The sequence below is a fragment of the Mustela nigripes genome, chromosome 3, assembly GCF_022355385.1.
Source record: "Mustela nigripes isolate SB6536 chromosome 3, MUSNIG.SB6536, whole genome shotgun sequence".
Taxonomy (NCBI): Eukaryota; Metazoa; Chordata; class Mammalia; order Carnivora; family Mustelidae; genus Mustela; species Mustela nigripes.
Window position 1 is genome coordinate 72,795,128 of NC_081559.1, and position 14,014 is coordinate 72,809,141.

Sequence of the window (14,014 nt, forward strand, 5' to 3'; positions counted from 1 at the left end):
AGCCCGATGCGGGGCTTGATCCCAGGACCCTGAGATCATGACCAGACCCAAAAGCAGAGGCTTAACTCATTGAGCCACTCAGGCACCCCTGGCCCTGTCCTTTCGATGTCGCTTCCTGTCCTTCTCCAGCCATGCACCTCCCCTTCGGGCATGGGACACGAGGGGCCCCAGGTGGCATGCCCACGGGAGCTTTGGCCCTCTTCTATACCACACTCAGGACCATCAGGACCCTGTGCTGAAGAGCAACTGCTTGAGGGAAGGATAAGCAGAGCTTACATGTTGGGGCTGGATTGTCCTCACGTGTGAGCCCATGATCCTCCCAGGATGTGGCAGAGCTGGAAGTGGAGAGAGGAGAGGGTAGGATGTGGACGGGATGTGGGCAGGAGCCAGGGCTGTACTTCACTGCCCTACTGAGTTATCTGGTTAGAACTACAAGGGCTTTCAAAATTCTGAATACCTTCCAGGTCATGCCAAAGGTGGTATTGTTAAGGTAGGAGAATAGACTGTGGACTCTGAGAAACAAACTGAGGGTTTTGGAGGGGTGGGGGTGGGGGAGATGGGTAAGCCTGGTGGTGGGTGCTAAGGAGGGTACGGATTGCATGGAGCATTGGGGGTGGTGCATAAACAAGGAATTTTGGATCACTGAAAAAAAATTAAATTTAATTTTAAAAAAGTAGGAGAATAGACCATATTTTATGAGATAGTTCATTTGATTTCTAACTTTTGAATATATATGCCATGGTATGTGGGTCTCCATTCATATACCTGCCTAGATCTCCAGGGCACTGTGACTTGTCAGGGAGTGGGAAATCCTTTGAGGCCAAGAACAGTATTCTAGAACTTCCATTAATGCGTGGGACCACAGGCAAGTCACAATCAGGGCCTGTTCCCTCTAGATGAATATCTTAGCTGCATGTTTCACAAAGAAACCACACAGTAAAATGAGAAAATGAACTTGAAATGTTATATCTATATAATGCCCTACGTAGTTGGTGTACCAGTAATACCACAGTAATACCACCACTGGTGCTTTGGGTATTAGCCAGACACCTGACCCTACTACGTAGCCTATTTTTGCTATGCTGTATATCAAGCAAGAAATGCTTGCAACTCATGAACTAGACCAATACTATGGTACAATCTTTTCTTTTTAAAGACTCTATTTATTTATTTGACAGAGACACAGTGAGAAAGGGAACACAAGTAGGGGGAGTGGGGGAGGGAGAGCAGGATTCCTACTGAGCAAGGAGCCCCGATGCTGGGCTCGATTCCAGGACCCTGGGATCATGACCTGAGCAGAAGGCAAATGCTCAATGACTGAGCCACCCAGGAACCCCATTAAGAGATGTATCAACCTAAACATATCTTGATACCAGCTTTGAGAGTGTAAACCAAAGGCAATATAATGCTTTCATGTGCCACTTAATCTAGTGTTTCCTAAACGCTCTCAGTGCAAAGACTCATAATATTAAAGGGGACAAACCAAAACTTTGCACTCATTCCTGAGACTGTCAGTTGAGGAAAGACATAACCAAAACTGACTATGAACTTAGTCATAATTTTAACTAAATTGTACTTTATTAATCTCAACAGCATAGGCCATATTATGTGTAAGACAGTGATTTCTGTTTTGGGTCAGTGCCTTCTGTGTGTAAAGGCTCTCAGGCTGTGCGCTGATGTGTCAAGGCTTCTCAGTGCCTGTCAGCAGACAGGTTGGTTCAGCGTACTTGTTGTGGGGCACAAGTTCATCACCAAAGAAGCGATTCATTGAATTAAGCTACTTGGATATGTTTTAATCATCCATGACATACAAGACTTTGGACAAAGAGCTGCCCTCATGGAGCTTATAGTCAAGTAGAGGGAACAAGGCAATTGTTACGACTACTGATAAGAACAGCAGAATATGGGGTGCCTGGGTGGCTCAGTGGCTTAAAGCCTCTGCCTTCGCTCAGGTCATGATCCTGGGTTCCTGGGATCAAGCCCCGCATTGGGCTCTCTGCTTAGCAGGGAGCCTGACTGCCTCTCTGCCTACTTGTGATTTCTGTCTGCGAAATAAATAAATAAAATCTTAAAACAAAACAAAATAGCAGAATAGAGGAAGCAGTTCTGTGGAGATTAAGGATTGCACTCAAAACTGGCAGGGATTAGGGAAAGTTTTATGAAGATCATGACATTTGTGTTTCATTTCCAAGGCAGGATGAGCTTTTGGAAGGCAGAGATAACCCAAATATTTGTCCAGAACCTTCTGTACAGGACATACTTTATATGTTACTGTGACAGTCCTTACCACAACCTTAGTAAGGTTTGGAAATTTTTTTCAACTCTTTTATAAGGGAAGAATCTAGGTCTTAGAGGTTCAGGAAAGTGCTCAAAGTCAAACAGCAAGAAGAGATTGAGACTGGGTTTAGAATTTCAGCCTTTCTGACTTTGCTCTTTCCAGTTTATCAGTTTTTCTCAATTTTCAGTTTTCTTACTGCCCTACTGATTTTGGGGGGCCATATCTATTTAACATCTTTGGTATTGTTTGTCTAGTATGTTTCTGAATGGACTTCCTTTAAAAAGTATTCCCAGATAATGCATTTTAAAAACAAGTTTTAGAGGCACCTGGGTGGCTCCGTGCCTTCGGCTGAGGTCATGATCCTGGGGTCCTAGGATCTAGTCTGGCATAGGGCTTCCTGCTCAGCGGGGAGCCTGCTTCTCCCTCTCCCTCTATAGCTCTCCCTGTGATTACTTTTTTTTTTTTCCTGTGATTACTTTTTAAAGGAAGTCCATTCATTGTGCACTCTTGTTCTCTCTGTCAAATAAATAAATAAAATCTTAAAAAAAAAACTTTATATCACAACTGTATCACAAGCTACAAACAGAAAATAACTCTAAAAATAAATACAGTGAAGACCAGCAAATAAAATGTCATTCAACTCTGGAACCATCCTACTAATATCAAAGGCTCCAAGGCTGGGATCTGCTTGCTTTTTGTTAAAATGAGAGATTTACAGATGTTAAACAGAGCTATTAAAAACATATAAGCACCAAATTAAGCCTTGCTTCTTGAGGTCAACCCCCACCTCCAGAAGAAAAAAAAAGAAAAAGGAAGGGAAAGAGTTATATTCTCACTCGATGAATCAATATCTTTGAATGCATGTCTGAGAACCAGCTAAGTCATCTCACCACACCTTTGGTACATGCTCCATTCTTTGTAGTAGTAGAAGGTTTAGAGGTAAACATACAGAAATAACCCTCCTAAGGAATCGGAAGAAAGATATCATGTGCTCTAGGCTGGCAACATCCATCACTGTGCTAACTATCCTTAGAGAACTCTCAGCTCCTTTAGCTCCCTTGGAAAGCATGAAAGCCTATGTAAGGACTCATGAAATAATCAGGGTATTTTAAGGTTCTGGTCATAGCAAAGGGCCTGAGGGCTAAGTATGTTCTGGGTCTGAGTTTGCTTACATGAAAATCTTGGTTTTCTAATGAAGCTCTGGGATAGGAAGCAGGGAGATAAGAAGCCCAAAGTAGGTTCCATTTTGCTAATGTCATTCTACAATTTCGAGGGAAATTTCATTTTGAATTTTTGTGCTCTTAAGGGGTTTGTTGTGCATCTCTCCACACACTCCACTTTTCTATGTGGACACATTTTGTGTTTGAGTGTGTCTGTGTGTGTTTCATAAGAGCCCAAATCATGGAGCACAATTGTGTGGCTGGGCAGATAATGGTATTAGCACTTGTTATGGTCACCCTCAGGCATTAGAATCTTTGCCAGTGGTCACCATGCCCCAGTATCTAGAGGCAGCAGGGCCCTGTGTTTCCTCCCCACAACCTCACCAAGTGAATAGTGTAATAAAAATAAGCCTCAGTTATAACTCATGCAAACACTTACCGGCATGTACAATCCAATCCATCAGAAAATCCAGTTGGCCCAACTTTTAAGGCACATGTTGAATTTGACCACTTCTAACCCTTCCGCTCCACCACTTGGCCCTGAGCCATTGCTGCCACTGACCAGTGTGATGGCACAGCCTCCTCCTTATTTCCACCCTTGTCCCTCTATCAGCTTTTTCACGACACAGCAGCCAGATCTTTTATAACATGAGTCAAACCATCTTTCTCCACGACATAGACCTGTGATTCATCTCACTCAGAATAAAATTCCAAGTCCTCACTATGGCCTATAGGTTCTACATGATTTGACTCCTATTACTTCTCTCTTTTCACACTCTCTCCTGGAACACACTAGGCACCCCCACTCCATGGGTTTTGCAGTGTCTGGTCACTCTGACTGGAGTGGAAGCGTCCTATTTCCCAGACATCCGCCCAACTAACTTCCTCACCTCCTTCAAATCCTTGCTCGACTGCCACCTTCTTAATGAGGCCCCGACTGACCAGTTTATTTAATATTGCAACATGGCAGCCCACCTCCATTCCTCTGAATGTGCGCAACTTCTACAATTTCTTGTATGAAGACTTTCTTTTTTCTTTTAAGATTTTCTTTATTTTGAGAGAGAGAGAGAGAGAGAGCAAGAGGGTGAGCACAAGTAGGGGGAGGGGCAGAAGGAAGAGGGGAAAGAGAATCTCAAGCAGACTCCCTGCAGAGCTCGGAGACCCAGGGCTCTACATGGACCTCAAGGTGAGCCTGGCTTGGGCTCTAGGTGGGGCTCCATGAGGGGCTCCATATGGGGCTTGATCTCACAACCCTGAGATCATGACCTGAGCCAAAATCAGGAGTCAAGACGCTTAACCAACGGAACCATCCAGGTGCCCCTACATAAGACTTTCTAATGTGCTGTGTAATTGACTTATCTGTTAGGTCTATTATTTCTTGTCTGTCTCTCTCTGCTGGAATGTAGGCTCTGTTTTCCTCAGTCGTATCTCAAGCACCCAGCATAAATGCCTAACACATAGCAGATACTTAATAAATATTTATTGGATCAAATGAATAAAGAGGCACCAAAAACCCAAAACGCCTGCAACCGATAAGCTCAACAAAATCCCAATTCTTTCTGCCCTTTCAGGGACTCTGATAAGCACACTGAATGAAAGGTTCTGAAGTAGATGTAGCAGTAGTCTCTGGGCTCGGTCAGCAACTCATCTGGGTGGATCGTGACAGTGTGGAAATGAAGGATATAAGACCAAATGGGGTTCGGGACCTGGCGGTTTGGCTTCTGCTCTTGCCAGATGCTCTTGGTGGCAGTATTCTTGGTTAAAAAAAGTTTCAACAGCATCTGTGATTTTTAGGGAGCATTGAGAAATTGGGACGGGGTAGTGTATGCACATGTTCAAAGGCAGTGCTGAGTGTGACCAATAGGCTGAAGGTTAAGAGCACACAAAGGCCGCTCACCCCAGAAGCTCCCATCACACCCTTCCTGCAAGAGCTCATTGCCTCAAAGAGTTTGCCTTTTGATTTTCTCCCTGTGTTCTTTGGTCTTGTAAAATGGTAAATTTGTTTAAAAAAATCAACTTCACAGAGAGTAAGTTACAAAGGGAAGGCCCATCTTTATGTTCACATTTATAACAAAAGTGGGAAACTCATGTAGGATGCTTCCACACCTGGGGGAAGACTCTGGTCAGAATTTTCCAGCTGAGATTTCGTTTACGGTTTTCCACTCAAGAAGCCAAAATGATGTCTCAAGAAAGTTAAAAAACAAAACAAAACAAAACAAAACCCATTGCTCATTTCATTTTGTGAGGCTAATTCGCCAAAGTAGGTTAATTCAGTAATAATAAAAGTATTTTCAAGGCTAAGTACTGTCAATGAACAAACACAAAGGAAAACTATGAATGTTTTTGCTGCTTATATGGGACACCACTAGAGTACCTTTTCAGATTCTCTCAGCTTCACATTTCTCCAGGTTCCTGAGTGCCTCACCCTGCTCCAACTGCCTACAAGGTGACTGATCGATTCCAAGCCCCTGTGTGCAGGCCAGCCACAAGCTTGAGCCTCTGGCAGATGGGGTTCAATCCAGGAAGCAGAGGCACTGTAAGTAGGCTGAATAAGGAATTTCCTATGGAAATCAGATGTCTACATTTGTGGAAGGAGCTGGGGAAGTAAGAGTCTGGAAAGGCGTGGCCAAGATCAGAGATCAGCCTTCATATAGATGAATCAGTCCAAGCGTTTTGGGGAAATCTGGAAGCTGGGCACATCCAGCCGCTACAGTGGGAGCATGAGGGCGTTTGGTGTAGAAGTGTAGAAGTCCATGGAAGGTTGTGGCCTTGGCAGCTGCCACCTCTGGAAGTGTCTGTAAAGAGTCTGTTAGCCCAACTGTGGTTATAGTTATTGGGCAGAGGAGAACGCAGAGCAGGGACCACTGAGAACAAATAGGAACCCTTTCGCACGTGGACGTTCGGCTCTTGCCATGTCTACTGAATGACAACTTTGAGAGTATAATTGCTGCTGCTTCGCTTTTGCCTGCCAAGTCTCTAGCAACTTCAGTTTTATCCATCTGGATGCATATAGACCTGGAAAGTAGAAAAGAGGATTCTGGGAAACACAGCTTCCAGCATAACCAACTTGTCTATAGAATAATTCACCACAAATCCCATATCATGGTTGCAGAGCATGGATTTCCTGGTCAGGTAGCTGCCAAAAGAGTCAGATAATTTAGCCTGGAAGCTAGGGTAGTAAACCACCCGTGGGATAAATTTTGACCAATGGGAAATAGGAGATGGGAGGGAGATTGCAGGTAAGTTTCTTTCTTTGGTCCTCACTCGGATAGACTGTTTCTGTGCACAGCTTTCTGCAGTGCCTGTCCACAAGCACTTTACATGGCCAAGCAACTGGGTCTTTTCAGGTTCACGAAGTGTAGACCAGCTTGGGAACATACCATCATCTATTTGCTTCTCATTCTTCCCTGTCACATGTCCTCTTTTCCTTGCTCTAGATGCCCAGGAATTGTATCTTTCAATGAAGCATTAGTACATCATCCTTCCTAAGAAACCCCAGCTAAAATAATACACTATAGAAAAATTGTAATGAAAATGAAGTGTGGGGCGCCTGGGTGGCTCAGTGGATTAAGCCGCTGCCTTCAGCTCAGGTCATGATCTCAGTGTCCTGGGATCGAGCCCCGCATTGGGCTCTTTGCTCAGCGGGAGCCTGCTTCCTCCTCTCTCTCTGCCTGCCTCTCTGCCTACTTGTGATCTCTCTCTCTGTCAAATAAATTAATAAAATCTTAAAAAAAAAAAAAAAAAAGAAAGAAAATGAAGTGTGAGGGCACCTGGGTGGCTCGGGAGGTTAAGCGTCCGCCTTCGGCTCAGGTCATGATCCCAGTGTGCTGGGATCAAGTCTGGCATGGGGCTCTCTGCTCAGTGGGGAGCCCGCTTCTCCTTCTCCTTCTGTCCCTCCCCTCACTTGTGCCCGCTCTCTCTCTCAAATAAATAAATAAAATCTCAAAAAAAAAAAAAAAGAAGTGGGAGAGTTCTATGAAGTGAATTGATGGTGGGGACTATGATTCATGTGAAGCTCCGTTCATTTGTGAGTAATAGTATTTTAAGAATATCATTAACTTCCTTCACTGAAAAAGTCCATGAGCAAGTATTTCTTTGAGACAAGTAAAAGGAATGAATCAGGAAACAGAGATCCTTTTAGCCAACATACGACTTCTGACCTAAACTCTTAGCGAGAATATGCACTTAATGAAAGCATTGCTCTTGGGCAACTTCTGAGCCATAACCCGGCCATAGCTCAAGAAAACACCAAAAAGCCTGTTACTTGTATTCATATATCTACGCCAGTCTGAGTTTTCAAAATACTGATGCAAAGAGTGGAGAAGCGACCTTGATACACAATGGCGGCTCTCTCAAATCTGCCTGTTTTCATGGGAGTAGTGCCATCACACCGTATTTGATCATTCATTAATGAGACAGGTAGAACACTTTTCCCTGATATTTAAACCAATTTTTTAAAATAGTGAAACACACAGAGACACTAGGAGTAGAGTGAAAAGTGTGCACGGATTTTTGAGATAAAAGGGGTTGACGTTGTGGTAGTCCTCCCCCACCCCCCAAGTAGTTTATGGTTCTCTGTTCCTGGAAGCAAAAAACTTTTGAGAAGTACTTCTTTAGACCAAGGACGCTCTCTCATCGCCTTTCATTCTTCTGCATTTTCTTGTTAGATGGGGTTTGACTTTCCCCCTCTATTAGCTGGAGTGGCTTCAGTGGTCCCTGTCAGTGGAACCCAGATGGATGGAGTGAGAAAATGGTGGTGGTGAAGGGAGGGTCAGCGCTCCAGTCTTCCCTTGAGGGGACTGTCTTCACGGGGAAGGAATTCCGGTTAAACTGCGATGTGTCACAGGGCCCAGCAACTATTATTTTACAACAGGACGGTATGAGAACTGTGAAATCCCATCACTGAGTTGCCCCAGTGGGTAACAATGTCTTCAATTTTTGAAGGCACCCCCCAACCCCATCCACTCTGAACACCTAGATAGCCCATAGAGCACTCCAGCACTTTTTTTTTTTTTTTTAATAATTCGTGTTAGGCTTAATCAGTGTTGTCTGGATTTTTCCCCCTGAAGATGGTGATGACAGAAATGTCTTGAAATACTTTTGACATTTCCTCAGTCATCCATTTACAGAAGAAACGTCTGTGCAAATATTTAAATTACCCCCTCCTTGGAACAAATTTGCCTTCATATTAATCTACCCTAGGGTATAGGTTGGCAACGGTCTAAAGGTGGGAGAGTTTAAGGGGAGTGGGAAGGATTGTAGTACGGTGGAGCTTTAAGCAGCGGATCCTTTTTTCAACGAACCTAAGTATTTCTCTGGGCCTGGGAAGTTTGGCTCCGAAGTGTCAGGGACCCGGCGGTGGGACGGTGGGGGCGGGGGGTTGGTGCTGGCAGGCAACACAGTCTTGTGTGTTTATTGACCAGCCTGAACGTCGGCCCAAGACGGGCTGGGCAGCGCCTCCGGGGAGGCCGCCGGGCTGCGGTTTCCTTCTGATCCGCTGTCTCACAGCGCTCGGAGCGGCTGCGCTCCAGGCCCCCAGCGCCCGGGGCCCTTCTGGGCCAGCCCTGGAGACCTGCGGCCGGCCCACCTCGGCGGGCCCTGGCGGACGGGGTCGCCGCTGTGGCTCTTAGGCCCGGAGACTCCCCGTTGGGGTCTCCAGGGCCCATCTCTGGACACCAGGGGTTCCCACGGGGGTCGAGCGGGGGGTGAGCCCAGGCGGTGGAACCCCGCGCGTCGGAGGCTCCGCGAACCCGGCCGGAGGCTCTCTCTGCCTTGCGGTGAAGAGTGCCGGCGGAGGCGGGCGAGCAACGGGAGCGCCAGCCTCCCGCGGTGCCACTCCGGCTTGGGCTACCCGCGGGAGCGGGAGCCGGGGGCGGGGAGCCGGGAGCACCGCCCCGCCAGCGCGCCCCGCCCGTGGGAGAGGAGGGGCTGCGGCGCGGTGGACCACTGGAGGCGCAGCACCGCCGCCGCCGCTGTCGGTGCTGGAGTCCGCGGCTCCGCGCAGGCGGCGCCCGCGCCTCCGCTCCCTGGCCAGCTCGCGCGCCCGTCTGCCCGCCCGCCAGGGCCGCCTCCCGCCGCTGCCGCCGCTGCTGCCGCCGCAGAATCGGCGCCGCCGCTGCTCGCCTTCCAGGTAGGTGTCCTAGCGCAGAGGGGACCCCGGGAGCTGACACCGCGGTACCCGCTCCGCAGCCCGAGGGCATTGTGCGCGTCCGGAGGGCCGGAGGGACGCGCGGGTGGGCAGCGGGGCTTTGGGCCCTGGAGGCGTCGCCGCCCCCTGGGGGTTCCCTTGGCGGGTGAGCCCCGGCGGCGGGGGCGGCGATGCCTGTCGGGCCCCATGGCCAAGGTGGGAGGGGGCGTCTGAGTCAAGGTTCCCCGCTCGCCACCCTCCCTTCCCCCTCGTTGTTGGGGAATTCCGGCCTCCTGGCTCGCGCGCTCGCATTCCTCCGCGCAGCCCGGCACCCTCGCTCTGCCTGGCTGCCGCGGATTGAAGCTAGGGTCGGGAGAAGGACTGATGTAATTGTCAGCGGAGAACCGAACCCGCGCGGCGAGAGCGCCGGTGCCCGCGCCCGCTCCAGCTAACGCCTACGCCGCACCTCCCAGCGAATCCGGGGAGCCGAGATGAGCGGCTGGGGAAGTTGTGCATTGGGTTTTATTGTGCGCGTGCACTGCGGAGTGCCCTCGCGGGCCACCCTTGTCCCCCGGCTGCTGGCTCCCCTGCAGCCTTCTCTGCAGCTTTGGTCCACACCTCCAGCCAGGGCCGGGTTTGCCTTCGCTGGTTCAGACCGGGACAGCGTTTGCATTGCAGTCAGGACGTGCTTCCCCTGCATCGAGCCCGGAGCTGCCCGCAGATCGTGTCGCCAGGGATGCTGTGGGGGAGGAGGGGAAGGGAGACCTGGGGAGGAAGCCAGGAAGAAGTAATGACACCAGCAGATTTTTTTTTTTTTTTTTTTTTTTAAAGCCTTTACTGTTGTGGGCACATCTTCATGACACCTTTGGAGCTGTTTTTGAAAGTTATGACCAGATACTGATTTTGTGGCCATTCTATGATATTCCTAACAGTAGCTTAAACATAGAGACCCAAAGCTGGGGAAAGCATTACATAATGGACATGAAGCAAATGACACGAAACTAAGTGAACCCACTGGGTTGCCAGCTTATTTCTTTCTCGCAGATGCAAAGTCCTATAGGTTTTTTTTTTTTTCTTCATACCAATTTCCTTCTTTAAGTAATTGAACTAGTTTTAGCAAATTGTATGTTACATTCACTCGTGATTTTTTTCCTAAATAAGAAAACAATTTTTCTTTGACATCTTTTATTAAATTAAAAAAAAATTGCATGCTAGCGGATAGTTGTATATCATGGGGCTGATTTGTAAATGTAGTCTTCCGTCAAAGGTAAAATTTAAAAATATCCCGTCTTAATATCATTAACTTTGTTTTCCTCTTGGTTGTGTTTTTTCCTCTCTCCTCCATCCCCATTTGTTTTTTGGAAGCATTTCTACAGTTTGAGGTACTGCAAGCTCACAATGTTGATAATCCTATCCAATGCTACAGCATTGCAGATACAAAGACTAATAATAAATGAAACAGAAGACCTCACAGTAACTCGGAGTGAGCAGAGTTCCCAAGGTCGAAGGGAAGCTGCAGTGTAACTCGCTATTAAAACCTATAGAAAATATGCCTTGTCCTCATGGAGTTATAAGGAAGGTCCTGATTGGTGGAATATTATTCCTGTTATTCTTATACCCCTGAATTTCTTGTGTTTCCCCTTAAAAATTTTTTTTCTCAATGTGGAAACAAAATATTTCCATTAAAATCTTTGCTTTTAGAAAACCTAAAAATCCTGTATTTGCTGATTTTTTTTTTCAGTTTTGTTATTGATAACTCAATTATACACACAATGGATGGATTCCTTTTGGGATATCTCAGTTTCAAATTATGGTTTTATCAGATATCTCTTGGCATAGTGTGATATGATTCTGCTGAACTTTTATAGGAACGCGTAAGTTTTCTCATCTCTAGATTGCTTTAACCTTATGTTAACTCTACTCTGTGAAGAGGGATAAGGTCCTCCTAAAATGAAGCATTTGTGGCTGGAGATCTGTAGTACCACCAGAAACAGAAACAGGTTAATGCATCAGTAGGTAAAAGTTTTATGTGACTTTATTCGTGAAACTGTTGGATTAGGGAGAATATTCAAATTTGATTAAAATGCCTTGGTTAGGTAGCATTCAGTGATCATTCAGTGGATTATTTCGTATGATCATCCGTCTGTTCAAGACACTGGTCTAGGTACTGTGGGAAATACAAATAAGAATAAAAAGATGTCTCTACTTTCACGAGTTTGTAGTCTAGTTTGGGGGGAGAAGTCATGAATTCTCAAGAGGTGTTTTTTTTTGTTTTTTTTAGACTGCGAAGGTTAAGTAATGATTATAATACTTTTTTAAAGTCTATTTTTAATCTTGCAAGAAAGGTCTCGTGCTAAGCATTGACTTCTGGGAATTTTTTTCTTCTCAACATTATGTCACCATGATTCGTCCATGTTGTATATAGCTGTAATTCACTGACTTCCATTGCTGTACATGATTCCATTACCTATCCATAGCAATTATGTTTCACTGTTCTGCCAGTGGCTCCCCCCCCCCCCCCCGCCACCTTGAAAAAAAATTTGCAGAGAGTGCTGCTCTGGTCATTCATGTTTCCTGGGGCACATGTGCAAGTGTTTCTCTTGGGGAAATACCAAGGTACAGAATTGTTGATTTGTAAGATGTGTAAGTTTTCAATTTCCTAGTTGTTGCCAAATTATTTCCCAAAATTGTTGTACTAATTTACACAAGCCAGGGGAATAAACAAATACAAATCAGCATTTGTATAGGTGCATGTATTGAAATACATGTTTTGTTTGTTTGTTTTTAAAGCAGGAGGATAAACTTAAAACCTAGCACAGCAGTTGTCCTCTGAGAGGACCATGGGGATGGTATGGGGAGGAACACACAGGTGGATATAAGTTATTGGTAATGATCTAGTACCTAGAGTAAGTTCACAGATGATTATCATATTTTAAAAGAAGGAAGGAAGGAAGGAAGGAAGGAGAGAAAGAAAGAAAGAAACAAAGAAAGAAAGAAAGAAAGAAAGAAAGAAAGAAAGAAAGAAAGAAAGAAAAAGAAAGAAAGAAAGAAAGAAGTTCTCATGCATGGATCAGTAGTAATTTAGAATTCTAAGGAAAAAGAAAATAAGGACAATACAGTGTTATCATAAGGCACACCAGGCTCCTGTACCAAAAGATTCAGAAGATGTCAGTTAAGGGATAAGGAAGCAGTCCCTGTGTATAGGCATATATTGTGTAGAGTTCACGGAGAGGCTTATAGGAAAGATGAGCAGGAAGTGGCCTTGCTGAGAAGAGGGACCTCAGCCATCTTGAACAGAGGAAATGAACAGAAGTGGAAGAAGCCATGGGGAATTTTCCAACCATGAACCACTCAAAGAGTTTATTAAAAAGTCTAGAGAACTGATAGATTGGAGGTGAGGGTGTGAAGGGGAGAGATTCAAGGCAGGATCCCTGGTTTGGAAGCTGTTGATTGAGATGAGAATTCTCTGTTTGGAGAGAACTGAAAAGAAAGAATGGATTTTAAAAGACACTGGGAGAAGAATACAAGGCTTAAGATCCTAAATAGGAATAGGAGGAAGGAGTTAAAGATGTTTCACTTTATTTATTTAAAAAAAAAAAAAAAAGATTTATGTATTTGGCAGAGAAAGAGAGACACAGTGAGAACACAAGCAGGGGGAGCCAGAGAGGGAGAAGCAAGCTCCCCGCTGAGCAGAGAGCCCAATGTGGGGCTGGATCCCAGGACGCTGGGATCATGACCTGAGCCGCCCAGGTGCCCGATGTTTCATTTTAATTAAAAGAAATAGAGACGTTGTGGTGGGAGGTTTTAGCATGATTTAGATATGTCAAGTGTGGGTTGATTGATATTCAGCTTATGTTTGAAGATACAAACTTGGAGTTGGTGGGCAGTTATGACACTCACAGTGAAGACTTTGATTTTCTCATGTCATACCTGGTGCATATGGAAGAGTACCTGAGGGAAGAGGGCATAAAAAGCCTTTGTGTAATTTTATTGCGTGAAGGAGGTAAATGCTCAGTGGTTAAGTGTGAAGATGATGTTTTGGATTGACAGGAAGTGGGTTCATGGATTTGAGAGTGTGTTGGCATCACAGTGAGAAGTGTTGGAATCAAATCTTTCTTGAGAGTTTACTAGTTGTGTGTAATTTGGTGAAGCAGATCCCTCTGATCCTCAGTTATGGCACATGTGAAATGAAGATACTAATAGCCACTTCCTGTGAGTGCAGGGAACAGGATGTGATGGAGGGACTAGAGCCTTGCGGGCTGATGTTTGCCTTCATACTGTTTCCCATCTAATGTTGCAAAGTAATGGCACATGTGTTTGTATTTTCTGACATATACTCCCTTGAAAAGGATAAAGGATTTCAACCCTTGAAGTTCTCTTCATTATAATAAAGAGTTGCTTATGCTCTCCTGTGTGGACAGGATAGGGCTTTCTATTTCTAGGGCCATC

General features: G+C 45.6%; 1 protein-coding gene across 12 annotated transcripts in view; it reads left to right on the forward strand.

The window, feature by feature from the left end:
* Window positions 1–9,460: 9,460 nt before the first annotated feature.
* The window catches only part of OSBPL6 (oxysterol binding protein like 6), a 204,188-nt gene continuing 199,634 nt past the window's right edge, over window positions 9,461–14,014 (forward strand). For 11 of the 12 annotated variants that reach the window (XM_059394230.1, XM_059394235.1, XM_059394238.1 and 8 more), the window contains exon 1: window positions 9,461–9,568. The gene's annotated coding sequence lies outside the window, so the exon portion shown is untranslated. The remainder of the gene's footprint in view (window positions 9,569–14,014) is intronic. The other variant, XM_059394234.1, reaches the window with a different exon arrangement.